The sequence below is a fragment of the Hoplias malabaricus genome, chromosome 5 (assembly GCF_029633855.1).
Source record: "Hoplias malabaricus isolate fHopMal1 chromosome 5, fHopMal1.hap1, whole genome shotgun sequence".
Taxonomy (NCBI): domain Eukaryota; kingdom Metazoa; phylum Chordata; class Actinopteri; order Characiformes; family Erythrinidae; genus Hoplias; species Hoplias malabaricus.
Window position 1 is genome coordinate 32287905 of NC_089804.1, and position 14669 is coordinate 32302573.

Genomic DNA, 14669 nt, shown 5'->3' on the forward strand with positions numbered 1-14669 from the left:
GGGGGTTTAGGCGGCGCAACATCTCGCGTTTCCTCCTGGAAATGCAGACCTCTAGTGTTACGTTTGCTGCCCTTCATTCTGAGGATCGTTCATTCTTGTCCGGTTAACTCCGCCCACAGTTTTCGAGATATCGACTCCGTTCAAAGTTTGTTTCGTAGAGCTTCCCTGTGGGATGCGGGCTTGTATACAGCTTTTGGAAAAGTTGCATAGTTTTCGCACAGTAACCATTTGAAGCTTCATCTTTACTCCCATAGGAATCAATGGAAAAATGTCCATAAACTTTTGTCAAACTTTCAAACTGCTGTCACACGCTCAGTTTTCGAGCTAGAGACACCAGAATTCAAACGGGCAGACCCGAGAGTCCAAGGTCCCACCACGTGAAATTATAGGCCGATAGCCCACCCGCTTCATGACCTTTGACCCCGTTTTCCATTCACGGCCTACACAGCTCCATAGAGTCCAATGTAAACTGCTGTGGGAGAGTGCTCTCTTAACATCCCACTACCGACAGCTTAGCAGTAAACTCCTTCACCATAAGCGTCGCCTAGTGACCCACGCGGGTTTACCGTATCGAGGACCTCGCTTTAAGCGGGAAAGACGCGGATCGGGGGGCGGGGGTTTAGGCGGCGCAACATCTCGCGTTTCCTCCTGGAAATGCAGACCTCTAGTGTTACGTTTGCTGCCCTTCATTCTGAGGATCGTTCATTCTTGTCCGGTTAACTCCGCCCACAGTTTTCGAGATATCGACTCCGTTCAAAGTTTGTTTCGTAGAGCTGCCCTGTGGGATGCGGGCTTGTATACAGCTTTTGGAAAAGTTGCATAGTTTTTGCACAGTAAGCATTTGAAGTTTCATCTTTACTCCCATAGGAATGAATGGAAAAATGTCCATAAACTTTTGTCAAACTTTCAAACTGCTGTCACACGCTCAGTTTTCGAGCTAGAGACACCAGAATTCAAACGGGCAGACCCGAGGGTCCACGGTCCCACCACGTGAAACTATAGGCCGATAGCCCACCCGCTTCATGACCTTTGACCCCGTTTTCCATTCACGGCCTACACAGCTCCATAGAGTCCAATGTAAACTGCTGTGGGAGAGTGCTCTCTTAACATCCCACTACCAATAGCTTAGCAGTAAACTCCTTCACCATAAGCATCGCCTAGTGACCCACGTGGGTTTACCGTATCGAGGACCTCGCTTTAAGCGGGAAAGACGCGGATCGGGGGACGGGGGTTTAGGCGGCGCAACATCTCGCGTTTCCTCCTGGAAATGCAGACCTCTAGTGTTACGTTTGCTGCCCTTCATTCTGAGGATCGTTCGTTCTTGTCCGGTTAACTCCGCCCACAGTTTTCGAGATATCGACTCCGTTCAAAGTTTGTTTCGTAGAGCTGCCCTGTGGGATGCGGGCTTGTATACAGCTTTTGGAAAAGTTGCATAGTTTTTGCACAGTAAGCATTTGAAGTTTCATCTTTTCTCCCATAGGAATGAATGGAAAAATGTCCATAAACTTTTGTCAAACTTTCAAACTGCTGTCACACGGTCAGTTTTCGAGCTAGACACACCAGAACTCAAACGGGCAGACCCGAGAGTCCACGGTCCCAGCACGTGAAACTATGGGCCGATAGCCCACCCGCTTCATGACCTTTGACCCCGTTTTCCTTTCACGGCCTACAGAGCTCCATAGAGTCCAATGTAAATTGCTGTGGGAGAGTGCTCTCTTAACATCCCACTACCGACAGCTTAGCAGTAAACTCCTTCACCATAAGCGTCGCCTAGTGACCCACGCGGGTTTACCGTATCGAGGACCTCGCTTTAAGCGGGAAAGACGCGGATCGGGGGACGGGGGTTTCGGCGGCGCAACATCTCGCGTTTCCTCCTGGAAATGCAGACCTCTAGTGTTACGTTTGCTGCCCTTCATTCTGAGGATCGTTCGTTCTTGTCCGGTTAACTCCGCCCACAGTTTTCGAGATATCGACTCCGTTCAAAGTTTGTTTCGTAGAGCTTCCCTGTGGGATGCGGGCTTGTATACAGCTTTTGGAAAAGTTACATAGTTTTCGCACAGAAAGCATTTGAAGTTTCATCTTAACTCCCATAGGAATGAATGGAAAAATGTCCATAAACTTTTGTCAAACTTTCAAACTGCTGTCACACGGTCAGTTTTCGAGCTAGAGACACCAGAACTCAAACGGGCAGACCCGAGAGTCCACGGTCCCACCACGTGAAATTATAGGCCGATACCCCGCCCGCTTCATGACCTTTGACCCCGTTTTCCATTCACGGCCTACAGAGCTCCATAGAGTCCAATGTAAACTGCTGTGGGAGAGTGCTCTCTTAACATCCCACTACCGACAGCTTAGCAGTAAACTCCTTCACCATAAGCGTCGCCTAGTGACCCACGCGGGTTTACCGTATCGAGGACCTCGCTTTAAGCGGGAAAGACGCGGATCGGGGGATGGGGGTTTCGGCGGCGCAACATCTCGCGTTTCCTCCTGGAAATGCAGACCTCTAGTGTTACGTTTGCTGCCCTTCATTCTGAGGATCGTTCGTTCTTGTCCGGTTAACTCCGCCCACAGTTTTCGAGATATCGACTCCGTTCAAAGTTTGTTTCGTAGAGCTTCCCTGTGGGATGCGGGCTTGTATACAGCTTTTGGAAAAGTTACATAGTTTTCGCACAGGAAGCATTTTAAGTTTCATCTTTACTCCCATAGGAATGAATGGAAAAATGTCCATAAACTTTTGTCAAACTTTAAAACTGCTGTCACACGGTCAGTTTTCGAGCTAGAGACACCAGAACTCAAACGGGCAGACCCGAGGGTCCACGGTCCCAGCACGTGAAACTATGGGCCGATAGCCCACCCGCTTCATGACCTTTGACCCCGTTTTCCTTTCACGGCCTACAGAGCTCCATAGAGTCCAATGTAAACTGCTGTGGGAGAGTGCTCTCTTAACATCCCACTACCGACAGCTTAGCAGTAAACTCCTTCACCATAAGCGTCGCCTAGTGACCCACGCGGGTTTACCGTATCGAGGACCTCGCTTTAAGCGGGAAAGACGCGGATCGGGGGGCAGGGATTTAGGCGGCGCAACATCTCGCGTTTCCTCCTGGAAATGCAGACCTCTAGTGTTACGTTTGCTGCCCTTCATTCTGAGGATCGTTCATTCTTGTCCGGTTAACTCCGCCCACAGTTTTCGAGATATCGACTCCGTTCAAAGTTTGTTTCGTAGAGCTTCCCTGTGGGATGCGGGCTTGTATACAGCTTTTGGAAAAGTTACATAGTTTTCGCACAGTAACCATTTGAAGTTTCATCTTTACTCCCATAGGAATGAATGGAAAAATGTCCATAAACTTTTGTCAAACTTTAAAACTGCTGTCACACGGTCAGTTTTCGAGCTAGACACACCAGAACTCAAACGGGCAGACCCGAGAGTCCACGGTCCCACCATGTGAAATTATGGGCCGATAGCCCACCCGCTTCATGACCTTTGACCCCGTTTTCCATTCACGGCCTACAGAGCGCCATAGAGTCCAATGGAAACTGCTGTGGGAGAGTGCTCTCTTAACATCCCACTACCGACAGCTTAGCAGTAAACTCCTTCACCATAAGCGTCGCCTAGTGACCCACGCGGGTTTACCGTATCGAGGACCTCGCTTTAAGCGGGAAAGACGCGGATCGGGGGGCAGGGATTTAGGCGGCGCAACATCTCGCGTTTCCTCCTGGTGTTACGTTTGCTGCCCTTCATTCTGAGGATCGTTCATTCTTGTCTGGTTAACTCCGCCCACAGTTTTCGAGATATTGACTCCGTTCAAAGTTTGTTTCGTAGAGCTGCCCTGTGGGATGCGGGCTTGTATACAGCTTTTGGAAAAGTTGCATAGTTTTCGCACAGTAACCATTTGAAGTTTCATCTTTACTCCCATAGGAATGAATGGAAAAATGTCCATAAACTTTTGTCAAACTTTCAAACTGCTGTCACACGCTCAGTTTTCGAGCTAGAGACACCAGAACTCAAACGGGCAGACCCGAGAGTCCACGGTCCCACCACGTAAAATTATGGGCCGATAGCCCACCCGCTTCATGACCTTTGACCCCGTTTTCCATTCACGGCCTACTGAGCTCCTTACAGTCCAATGTAAACTGCTCTGGGAGAGAGCTCTCTTAACATCCCACTACCGACGGCTTAGCAGTAAACTCCTTCACCATAAGCGTCGCCTAGTGACCCACGCGGGTTTACCGTATCGAGGACCTCGCTTTAAGCGGGAAAGACGCGGATCGGGGGGCAGGGGTTTCGGCGGCGTAACATCTCGCGTTTCCTCCTGGAAATGCAGACCTCTAGTGTTACGTTTGCTGCCCTTTATTCTGAGGATCGTTCATTCTTGTCCGGTTAACTCCGCCCACAGTTTTCGAGATATCGACTCCCTTCAAAGTTTGTTTCGTAGAGCTTCCCTGTGGGATGCGGGCTTGTATACAGCTTTTGGAAAAGTTACATAGTTTTCGCACAGAAAGCATTTGAAGTTTCATCTTAACTCCCATAGGAATGAATGGAAAAATGTCCATAAACTTTTGTCAAACTTTCAAACTGCTGTCACACGCTCAGTTTTCGAGCTAGAGACACCAGAACTCAAACGGGCAGACCCGAGAGTCCACGGTCCCACCACGTGAAATTATAGGCCGATACCCCGCCCGCTTCATGACCTTTGACCCCGTTTTCCATTCACGGCCTACAGAGCTCCATAGAGTCCAATGTAAACTGCTGTGGGAGAGTGCTCTCTTAACATCCCACTACCGACGGCTTAGCAGTAAACTCCTTCACCATAAGCGTCGCCTAGTGACCCACGCGGGTTTACCGTATCGAGGACCTCGCTTTAAGCGGGAAAGACGCGGATCGGGGGATGGGGGTTTCGGCGGCGCAACATCTCGCGTTTCCTCCTGGAAATGCAGACATCTAGTTATGTTGCGCCTGCTGCTTTAAGCAGCAGCGCGCAATATATTGTTCTTCTTAAGTCATATTATTATTATTTTTATTATTATTTTTATTATTCCGCGTTTCCTTGTCCGCTTAACTAGTCCCGCAGCTTTCGAGCTATCGACTCCGTTCCACCTGGAAATCGTGCGTCCTATAGCGACGATGTGGGCTTGTATACAGCTTTCCGATACCCGCACTCGTTCGTCCGCTACACTCGTTTTTCGCTCTGTTTTTCCCCAGTCATTTCTATGGAATTAATTTTCAAAGTGCTCTAACTCGGTCATTTTTCAAGCTACGGACACGGGATTTCAGACGGTCGGACCCGGGCGTACCGGCTCCCATCACTTCCGTTTTCGGAATTTTTGCACTCATCCTTCCCTTTCTTTTCCTCCTTCAAAATCCCTCCATTCATTTCAATGGGAGGCTCTTAGAGTGGGGGTGATGTCATCCACTGTAGTTTCAGTGGCAAAAAGCCGTTTTTTCACTTTTCAGCCGAACAAATCGCCATAACTTCCTCATAGTTTCACCTAGAAACTTCATTTAAATTTTAAATGGTAGAGAAACTTGTCCTTTCTGAGACCTCTAAATTTGAACATTATTGAAAATACGGTTTTTGAGTTATGAATTTTTGTTCGGCACTAGGGACGGTTTCGGCTCCCATAGGGTTCAATGTATTTTTGGAGCAGCTCAGAGTGCGGTTTCTAAAATTTTCTCCTGTTTTTAACTCGTCATAACATGCTCAATTCTCACTTAATCTGCAAATTTTTTATACCATATCGATCCCCAGACTCTCCTTGTCGCAACGGTATATACGGTTAAGTGATGTGAGGAAAACTTTCCGAGCTATAAGCATTTGTTCGGAGGGTGGGTACGCTCCCATAGGAACCCATTGAAATTATTTTTTTTCTTTTTCAATTTTCTGCCGAACATTTCACCATAACTTCCTTATACTTTCACCTACAGACTTCATTTAAATTTTAAATGGTAGAGAAATTTCCCCTTTCTCAAACTTGTAAGTTTCAGACCGTTTGAGAATACCGTTCTTGAGTTATGAATTTTTGTTTGACACTTGGGAGGGTTTTCCTCCCATAGAGCTCAATGTATTTTAAGAGCGGGTCGCACGCAGATTTTCAAAACTTTGCCTGTTTTTAACTCGTAATTACACCATCAAATCTCGCTCAAAGTGCAAAAATTTTTACACCATCTCGAGCACAAGACTCTCCTTGTCGCTACGGTATGCTTCGTTCAATTTTGGTTGGGAAAAGTTTTCGAGCTACGGGTGATTTTTTGGAGGGTGCTCCCCGGTCGAAATTCATTGAATCATGAGTCTGTCAGTTGTATTCTGTGAGCATGCGTGTGAGAGAGACAGAGGGGGGAGGGGGAGGGGCAGAGGCAGAGACTGAGGGGAAGAGCTGTGAGGGCCACAGAAATACACAGGCAGTCTGTAACACTTTAAAGGTCATTTTTAAGGGGGACGTCTTAATTATCCAGGGTTTCTTAAGGTGGAATTTTTAAAGAATACCTCATTCACAATATACTGGCTGTCTTTTCGACATTTTAAGCTTTATTTAAAGTGGTCATTTTTAAAGGTGGACGTGTCAATACAACTGTGGGTTTCTTAAGGTGGAATTTTTATTAAGGTGGTATTTAAAATGTATTGGCCATCTTTTTTTGCTTTTGGCCTGTGATGTGGACATTTCAATACAATTCTGGGTTTCTTAAGGTGGAATTGTTTTTAAAGGTGGAATTCAAAATTTATCGTTTTCTATTCACGCCCTACTGAGCTCCATAGAGTCCAATGTAAACTGCTGTGGGAGAGTGCTCTCTTAACATCCCACTACCGACAGCTTAGCAGTAAACTCCTTCACCATAAGCGTCGCCTAGTGACCCACGCGGGTTTACCGTATCGAGGACCTCGCTTTAAGCGGGAAAGACGCGGATCGGGGGGCGGGGGTTTAGGCGGCGCAACATCTCGCGTTTCCTCCTGGAAATGCAGACCTCTAGTGTTACGTTTGCTGCCCTTCATTCTGAGGATCGTTCATTCTTGTCCGGTTAACTCCGCCCACAGTTTTCGAGATATCGACTCCGTTCAAAGTTTGTTTCGTAGAGCTTCCCTGTGGGATGCGGGCTTGTATACAGCTTTTGGAAAAGTTGCATAGTTTTCGCACAGTAACCATTTGAAGCTTCATCTTTACTCCCATAGGAATCAATGGAAAAATGTCCATAAACTTTTGTCAAACTTTCAAACTGCTGTCACACGCTCAGTTTTCGAGCTAGAGACACCAGAATTCAAACGGGCAGACCCGAGAGTCCAAGGTCCCACCACGTGAAATTATAGGCCGATAGCCCACCCGCTTCATGACCTTTGACCCCGTTTTCCATTCACGGCCTACACAGCTCCATAGAGTCCAATGTAAACTGCTGTGGGAGAGTGCTCTCTTAACATCCCACTACCGACAGCTTAGCAGTAAACTCCTTCACCATAAGCGTCGCCTAGTGACCCACGCGGGTTTACCGTATCGAGGACCTCGCTTTAAGCGGGAAAGACGCGGATCGGGGGGCGGGGGTTTAGGCGGCGCAACATCTCGCGTTTCCTCCTGGAAATGCAGACCTCTAGTGTTACGTTTGCTGCCCTTCATTCTGAGGATCGTTCATTCTTGTCCGGTTAACTCCGCCCACAGTTTTCGAGATATCGACTCCGTTCAAAGTTTGTTTCGTAGAGCTGCCCTGTGGGATGCGGGCTTGTATACAGCTTTTGGAAAAGTTGCATAGTTTTTGCACAGTAAGCATTTGAAGTTTCATCTTTACTCCCATAGGAATGAATGGAAAAATGTCCATAAACTTTTGTCAAACTTTCAAACTGCTGTCACACGCTCAGTTTTCGAGCTAGAGACACCAGAATTCAAACGGGCAGACCCGAGGGTCCACGGTCCCACCACGTGAAACTATAGGCCGATAGCCCACCCGCTTCATGACCTTTGACCCCGTTTTCCATTCACGGCCTACACAGCTCCATAGAGTCCAATGTAAACTGCTGTGGGAGAGTGCTCTCTTAACATCCCACTACCAATAGCTTAGCAGTAAACTCCTTCACCATAAGCATCGCCTAGTGACCCACGTGGGTTTACCGTATCGAGGACCTCGCTTTAAGCGGGAAAGACGCGGATCGGGGGACGGGGGTTTAGGCGGCGCAACATCTCGCGTTTCCTCCTGGAAATGCAGACCTCTAGTGTTACGTTTGCTGCCCTTCATTCTGAGGATCGTTCGTTCTTGTCCGGTTAACTCCGCCCACAGTTTTCGAGATATCGACTCCGTTCAAAGTTTGTTTCGTAGAGCTGCCCTGTGGGATGCGGGCTTGTATACAGCTTTTGGAAAAGTTGCATAGTTTTTGCACAGTAAGCATTTGAAGTTTCATCTTTTCTCCCATAGGAATGAATGGAAAAATGTCCATAAACTTTTGTCAAACTTTCAAACTGCTGTCACACGGTCAGTTTTCGAGCTAGACACACCAGAACTCAAACGGGCAGACCCGAGGGTCCACGGTCCCAGCACGTGAAACTATGGGCCGATAGCCCACCCGCTTCATGACCTTTGACCCCGTTTTCCATTCACGGCCTACACAGCTCCATAGAGTCCAATGTAAACTGCTGTGGGACAGTGCTCTCTTAACATCCCACTACCAACAGCTTAGCAGTAAACTCCTTCACCATAAGCGTCGCCTAGTGACCCACGCGGGTTTACCGTATCGAGGACCTCGCTTTAAGCGGGAAAGACGCGGATCGGGGGGCAGGGATTTAGGCGGCGCAACATCTCGCGTTTCCTCCTGGAAATGCAGACCTCTAGTGTTACGTTTGCTGCCCTTCATTCTGAGGATCGTTCATTCTTGTCCGGTTAACTCCGCCCACAGTTTTCGAGATATCGACTCCGTTCAAAGTTTGTTTCGTAGAGCTTCCCTGTGGGATGCGGGCTTGTATACAGCTTTTGGAAAAGTTACATAGTTTTCGCACAGTAACCATTTGAAGTTTCATCTTTACTCCCATAGGAATGAATGGAAAAATGTCCATAAACTTTTGTCAAACTTTAAAACTGCTGTCACACGGTCAGTTTTCGAGCTAGACACACCAGAATTCAAACGGGCAGACCCGAGAGTCCACGGTCCCACCATGTGAAATTATGGGCCGATAGCCCACCCGCTTCATGACCTTTGACCCCGTTTTCCATTCACGGCCTACAGAGCGCCATAGAGTCCAATGGAAACTGCTGTGGGAGAGTGCTCTCTTAACATCCCACTACCGACAGCTTAGCAGTAAACTCCTTCACCATAAGCGTCGCCTAGTGACCCACGCGGGTTTACCGTATCGAGGACCTCGCTTTAAGCGGGAAAGACGCGGATCGGGGGGCAGGGATTTAGGCGGCGCAACATCTCGCGTTTCCTCCTGGTGTTACGTTTGCTGCCCTTCATTCTGAGGATCGTTCATTCTTGTCTGGTTAACTCCGCCCACAGTTTTCGAGATATTGACTCCGTTCAAAGTTTGTTTCGTAGAGCTGCCCTGTGGGATGCGGGCTTGTATACAGCTTTTGGAAAAGTTGCATAGTTTTCGCACAGTAACCATTTGAAGTTTCATCTTTACTCCCATAGGAATGAATGGAAAAATGTCCATAAACTTTTGTCAAACTTTCAAACTGCTGTCACACGCTCAGTTTTCGAGCTAGAGACACCAGAACTCAAACGGGCAGACCCGAGAGTCCACGGTCCCACCACGTAAAATTATGGGCCGATAGCCCACCCGCTTCATGACCTTTGACCCCGTTTTCCATTCACGGCCTACTGAGCTCCTTACAGTCCAATGTAAACTGCTCTGGGAGAGAGCTCTCTTAACATCCCACTACCGACGGCTTAGCAGTAAACTCCTTCACCATAAGCGTCGCCTAGTGACCCACGCGGGTTTACCGTATCGAGGACCTCGCTTTAAGCGGGAAAGACGCGGATCGGGGGGCAGGGGTTTCGGCGGCGTAACATCTCGCGTTTCCTCCTGGAAATGCAGACCTCTAGTGTTACGTTTGCTGCCCTTTATTCTGAGGATCGTTCATTCTTGTCCGGTTAACTCCGCCCACAGTTTTCGAGATATCGACTCCCTTCAAAGTTTGTTTCGTAGAGCTTCCCTGTGGGATGCGGGCTTGTATACAGCTTTTGGAAAAGTTACATAGTTTTCGCACAGAAAGCATTTGAAGTTTCATCTTAACTCCCATAGGAATGAATGGAAAAATGTCCATAAACTTTTGTCAAACTTTCAAACTGCTGTCACACGGTCAGTTTTCGAGCTAGAGACACCAGAACTCAAACGGGCAGACCCGAGAGTCCACGGTCCCACCACGTGAAATTATAGGCCGATACCCCGCCCGCTTCATGACCTTTGACCCCGTTTTCCATTCACGGCCTACAGAGCTCCATAGAGTCCAATGTAAACTGCTGTGGGAGAGTGCTCTCTTAACATCCCACTACCGACAGCTTAGCAGTAAACTCCTTCACCATAAGCGTCGCCTAGTGACCCACGCGGGTTTACCGTATCGAGGACCTCGCTTTAAGCGGGAAAGACGCGGATCGGGGGATGGGGGTTTCGGCGGCGCAACATCTCGCGTTTCCTCCTGGAAATGCAGACCTCTAGTTATGTTGCGCCTGCTGCTTTAAGCAGCAGCGCGCAATATATTGTTCTTCTTAAGTCATATTATTATTATTTTTATTATTATTTTTATTATTCCGCGTTTCCTTGTCCGCTTAACTAGTCCCGCAGCTTTCGAGCTATCGACTCCGTTCCACCTGGAAATCGTGCGTCCTATAGCGACGATGTGGGCTTGTATACAGCTTTCCGATACCCGCACTCGTTCGTCCGCTACACTCGTTTTTCGCTCTGTTTTTCCCCAGTCATTTCTATGGAATTAATTTTCAAAGTGCTCTAACTCGGTCATTTTTCAAGCTACGGACACGGGATTTCAGACGGTCGGACCCGGGCGTACCGGCTCCCATCACTTCCGTTTTCGGAATTTTTGCACTCATCCTTCCCTTTCTTTTCCTCCTTCAAAATCCCTCCATTCATTTCAATGGGAGGCTCTTAGAGTGGGGGTGATGTCATCCACTGTAGTTTCAGTGGCAAAAAGCCGTTTTTTCACTTTTCAGCCGAACAAATCGCCATAACTTCCTCATAGTTTCACCTAGAAACTTCATTTAAATTTTAAATGGTAGAGAAACTTGTCCTTTCTGAGACCTCTAAATTTGAACATTATTGAAAATACGGTTTTTGAGTTATGAATTTTTGTTCGGCACTAGGGACGGTTTCGGCTCCCATAGGGTTCAATGTATTTTTGGAGCAGCTCAGAGTGCGGTTTCTAAAATTTTCTCCTGTTTTTAACTCGTCATAACATGCTCAATTCTCACTTAATCTGCAAATTTTTTATACCATATCGATCCCCAGACTCTCCTTGTCGCAACGGTATATACGGTTAAGTGATGTGAGGAAAACTTTCCGAGCTATAAGCATTTGTTCGGAGGGTGGGTACGCTCCCATAGGAACCCATTGAAATTATTTTTTTTCTTTTTCAATTTTCTGCCGAACATTTCACCATAACTTCCTTATACTTTCACCTACAGACTTCATTTAAATTTTAAATGGTAGAGAAATGTCCCCTTTCTCAAACTTGTAAGATTCAGACCGTTTGATGATACCGTTCTTGAGTTATGAATTTTTGTTTGACACTTGGGAGGGTTTTCCTCCCATAGAGCTCAATGTATTTTAAGAGCGGGTCGGCACGCAGATTTTCAAAACTTTGCCTGTTTTTAACTCGTAATTACACCATCAAATCTCGCTCAAAGTGCAAAAATTTTTACACCATCTCGAGCACCAGACTCTCCTTGTCGCTACGGTATGCTTCGTTCATTTTTGGACCTGGAAAAGTTTTGGAGATATTTGAGGTTTTTTGGAGGGTGCCCCACCGGTCGAAATTCATTGAATCATGAGTCTGTCAGTTGTATTCTGTGAGCGTGCGTGTGAGAGAGAGAGAGGGGGGAGGGGGAGGGGCAGAGGCAGAGACTGACGGGGAGAGCTGTGAGGGCCACAGAAATACACAGGCAGTCTGTAACACTTTAAAGGTCATTTTTAAGGGGGACATCTTAATTATCCAGGGTTTCTTAAGGTGGAATTTTTTAAGAATACCTCATTCACAATATACTGCCTGTCTTTTCGACATTTTAAGCTTTATTTCAAGTGGTCATTTTTAAAGGTGGACGTGTCAATACAACTGTGGGTTTCTTAAGGTGGAATTTTTATTAAGGTGGTATTTAAAATGTATTGGCCATCTTTTTTTGCTTTTAAGACTCTTTTGGCCTGTGATGTGGACATTTCAATACAATTCTGGGTTTCTTAAGGTGGAATTGTTTTTAAAGGTGGAATTCAGAATGTATCGTTTTCTATTCACGCCCTACTGAGCTCCATAGAGTCCAATGTAAACTGCTGTGGGAGAGTGCTCTCTTAACATCCACCTACCAACAGCTTAGCAGTAAACTCCTTCACCATAAGCGTCGCCTAGTGACCCACGCGGGTTTACCGTACCGAGGACCTCGCTTTAAGCGGTAAAGACGCGGATCGGGGGACGGGGGTTTAGGCGGCGCAACATCTCGCGTTTCCTCCTGGAAATGCAGACCTCTAGTGTTACGTTTGCTGCCCTTCATTCTGAGGATCGTTCATTCTTGTCCGGTTAACTCCGCCCACAGTTTTCGAGATATCGACTCCGTTCAAAGTTTGTTTCGTAGAGCTTCCCTGTGGGATGCGGGCTTGTATACAGCTTTTGGAAAAGTTACATAGTTTTCGCACAGTAAGCATTTGAAGTTTCATCTTAACTCCCGTAGGAATGAATGGAAAAATGTCCATAAACTTTTGTCAAACTTTCAAACTGCTGTCACACGGTCAGTTTTCGAGCTAGAGACACCAGAACTCAAACGGGCAGACCCGAGAGTCCACGGTCCCACCACGTGAAATTATAGGCCGATACCCCGCCCGCTTCATGACCTTTGACCCCGTTTTCCATTCACGGCCTACAGAGCTCCATAGAGTCCAATGTAAACTGCTGTGGGAGAGTGCTCTCTTAACATCCCACTACCGACAGCTTAGCAGTAAACTCCTTCACCATAAGCGTCGCCTAGTGACCCACGCGGGTTTACCGTATCGAGGACCTCGCTTTAAGCGGGAAAGACGCGGATCGGGGGACGGGGGTTTCGGCGGCGCAACATCTCGCGTTTCCTCCTGGAAATGCAGACCTCTAGTGTTACGTTTGCTGCCCTTCATTCTGAGGATCGTTCATTCTTGTCCGGTTAACTCCGCCCACAGTTTTCGAGATATCGACTCCGTTCAAAGTTTCATTCGTAGAGCTTCCCTGTGGGATGCGGGCTTGTATACAGCTTTTGGAAAAGTTGCATAGTTTTCGCACAGTAAGCATTTGAAGTTTCATCTTTTCTCCCATAGGAATGAATGGAAAAATGTCCATAAACTTTTGTCAAACTTTCAAACTGCTGTCACACGCTCAGTTTTCGAGCTAGAGACACCAGAACTCAAACGGGCAGACCCGAGAGTCCAAGGTCCCACCACGTGAAATTATGGGCCGATAGCCCACCCGCTTCATGACCTTTGACCCCGTTTTCCATTCACGGCCTACACAGCTCCACATAGTCCAATGTAAACTGCTGTGGGACAGTGCTCTCTTAACATCCCACTACCAACAGCTTAGCAGTAAACTCCTTCACCATAGGCGTCGCCTAGTGACCCACGCGGGTTTACCGTGTCGAGGACCTCGCTTTAAGCGGGAAAGACGCGGATCGGGGGGCAGGGGTTTAGGCGGCGCAACATCTCGCGTTTCCTCCTGGAAATGCAGACCTCTAGTTATGTTGCGCCTGCTGCTTTAAGCAGCGGCGCAATATATTGTTATCCGTAAGTCATATTATTATGTTGCGCCTGCTGCTTTAAGCAGCGGCGCAATATATTGTTCTTCTTAAGTCATATTATTATTATTTTTATTCTTATTATTCCGCGTTTCCTTGTCCGCCTAACTAGTCCCGCAGCTTTCGAGCTATCGACTCCGTTCCACCTGGAAATCGTGCGTCCTATAGCGACGATGTGGGCTTGTATACAGCTTTCCGATACCCGCACTCGTTCGTCCGCTACACTCGTTTATCGCTCCGTTTTTCCCCAGTCATTTCTATGGAATTAATTTTCAAAGTGCTCTAACTCGGTCATTTTTCAAGCTACGGACACGGGATTTCAGACGGTCGGACCCGGGCGTACCGGCTCCCATCACTTCCGTTTTCGGAATTTTTGCACTCATCCTTCCCTTTCTATCACTCCTTCAAAATCCCTCCATTCATTTCAATGGGAGGCTCTTAGAGTGGGTGACATCATACACTGTAGATTCCTTCTCAGAAAACGGGTTTTTCACTTTTCAGCCGAACAAATTGCCATAACTTCCTCATACTTTCACCTAGAAACTTCATTTAAATTTTAAATGGTAGAGAAACTTGTCCTTTCTAAGACCTCTAAATTTGAACATTATTGAAAATACGGTTTTTGAGTTATGAATTTTTGTTCGGCACTAGGGAGGGTTTCGGCTCCCATAGGGTTCAATGTATTTTTGGAGCAGCTCAGAGTGCGGTTTCTAAAATTTTCTC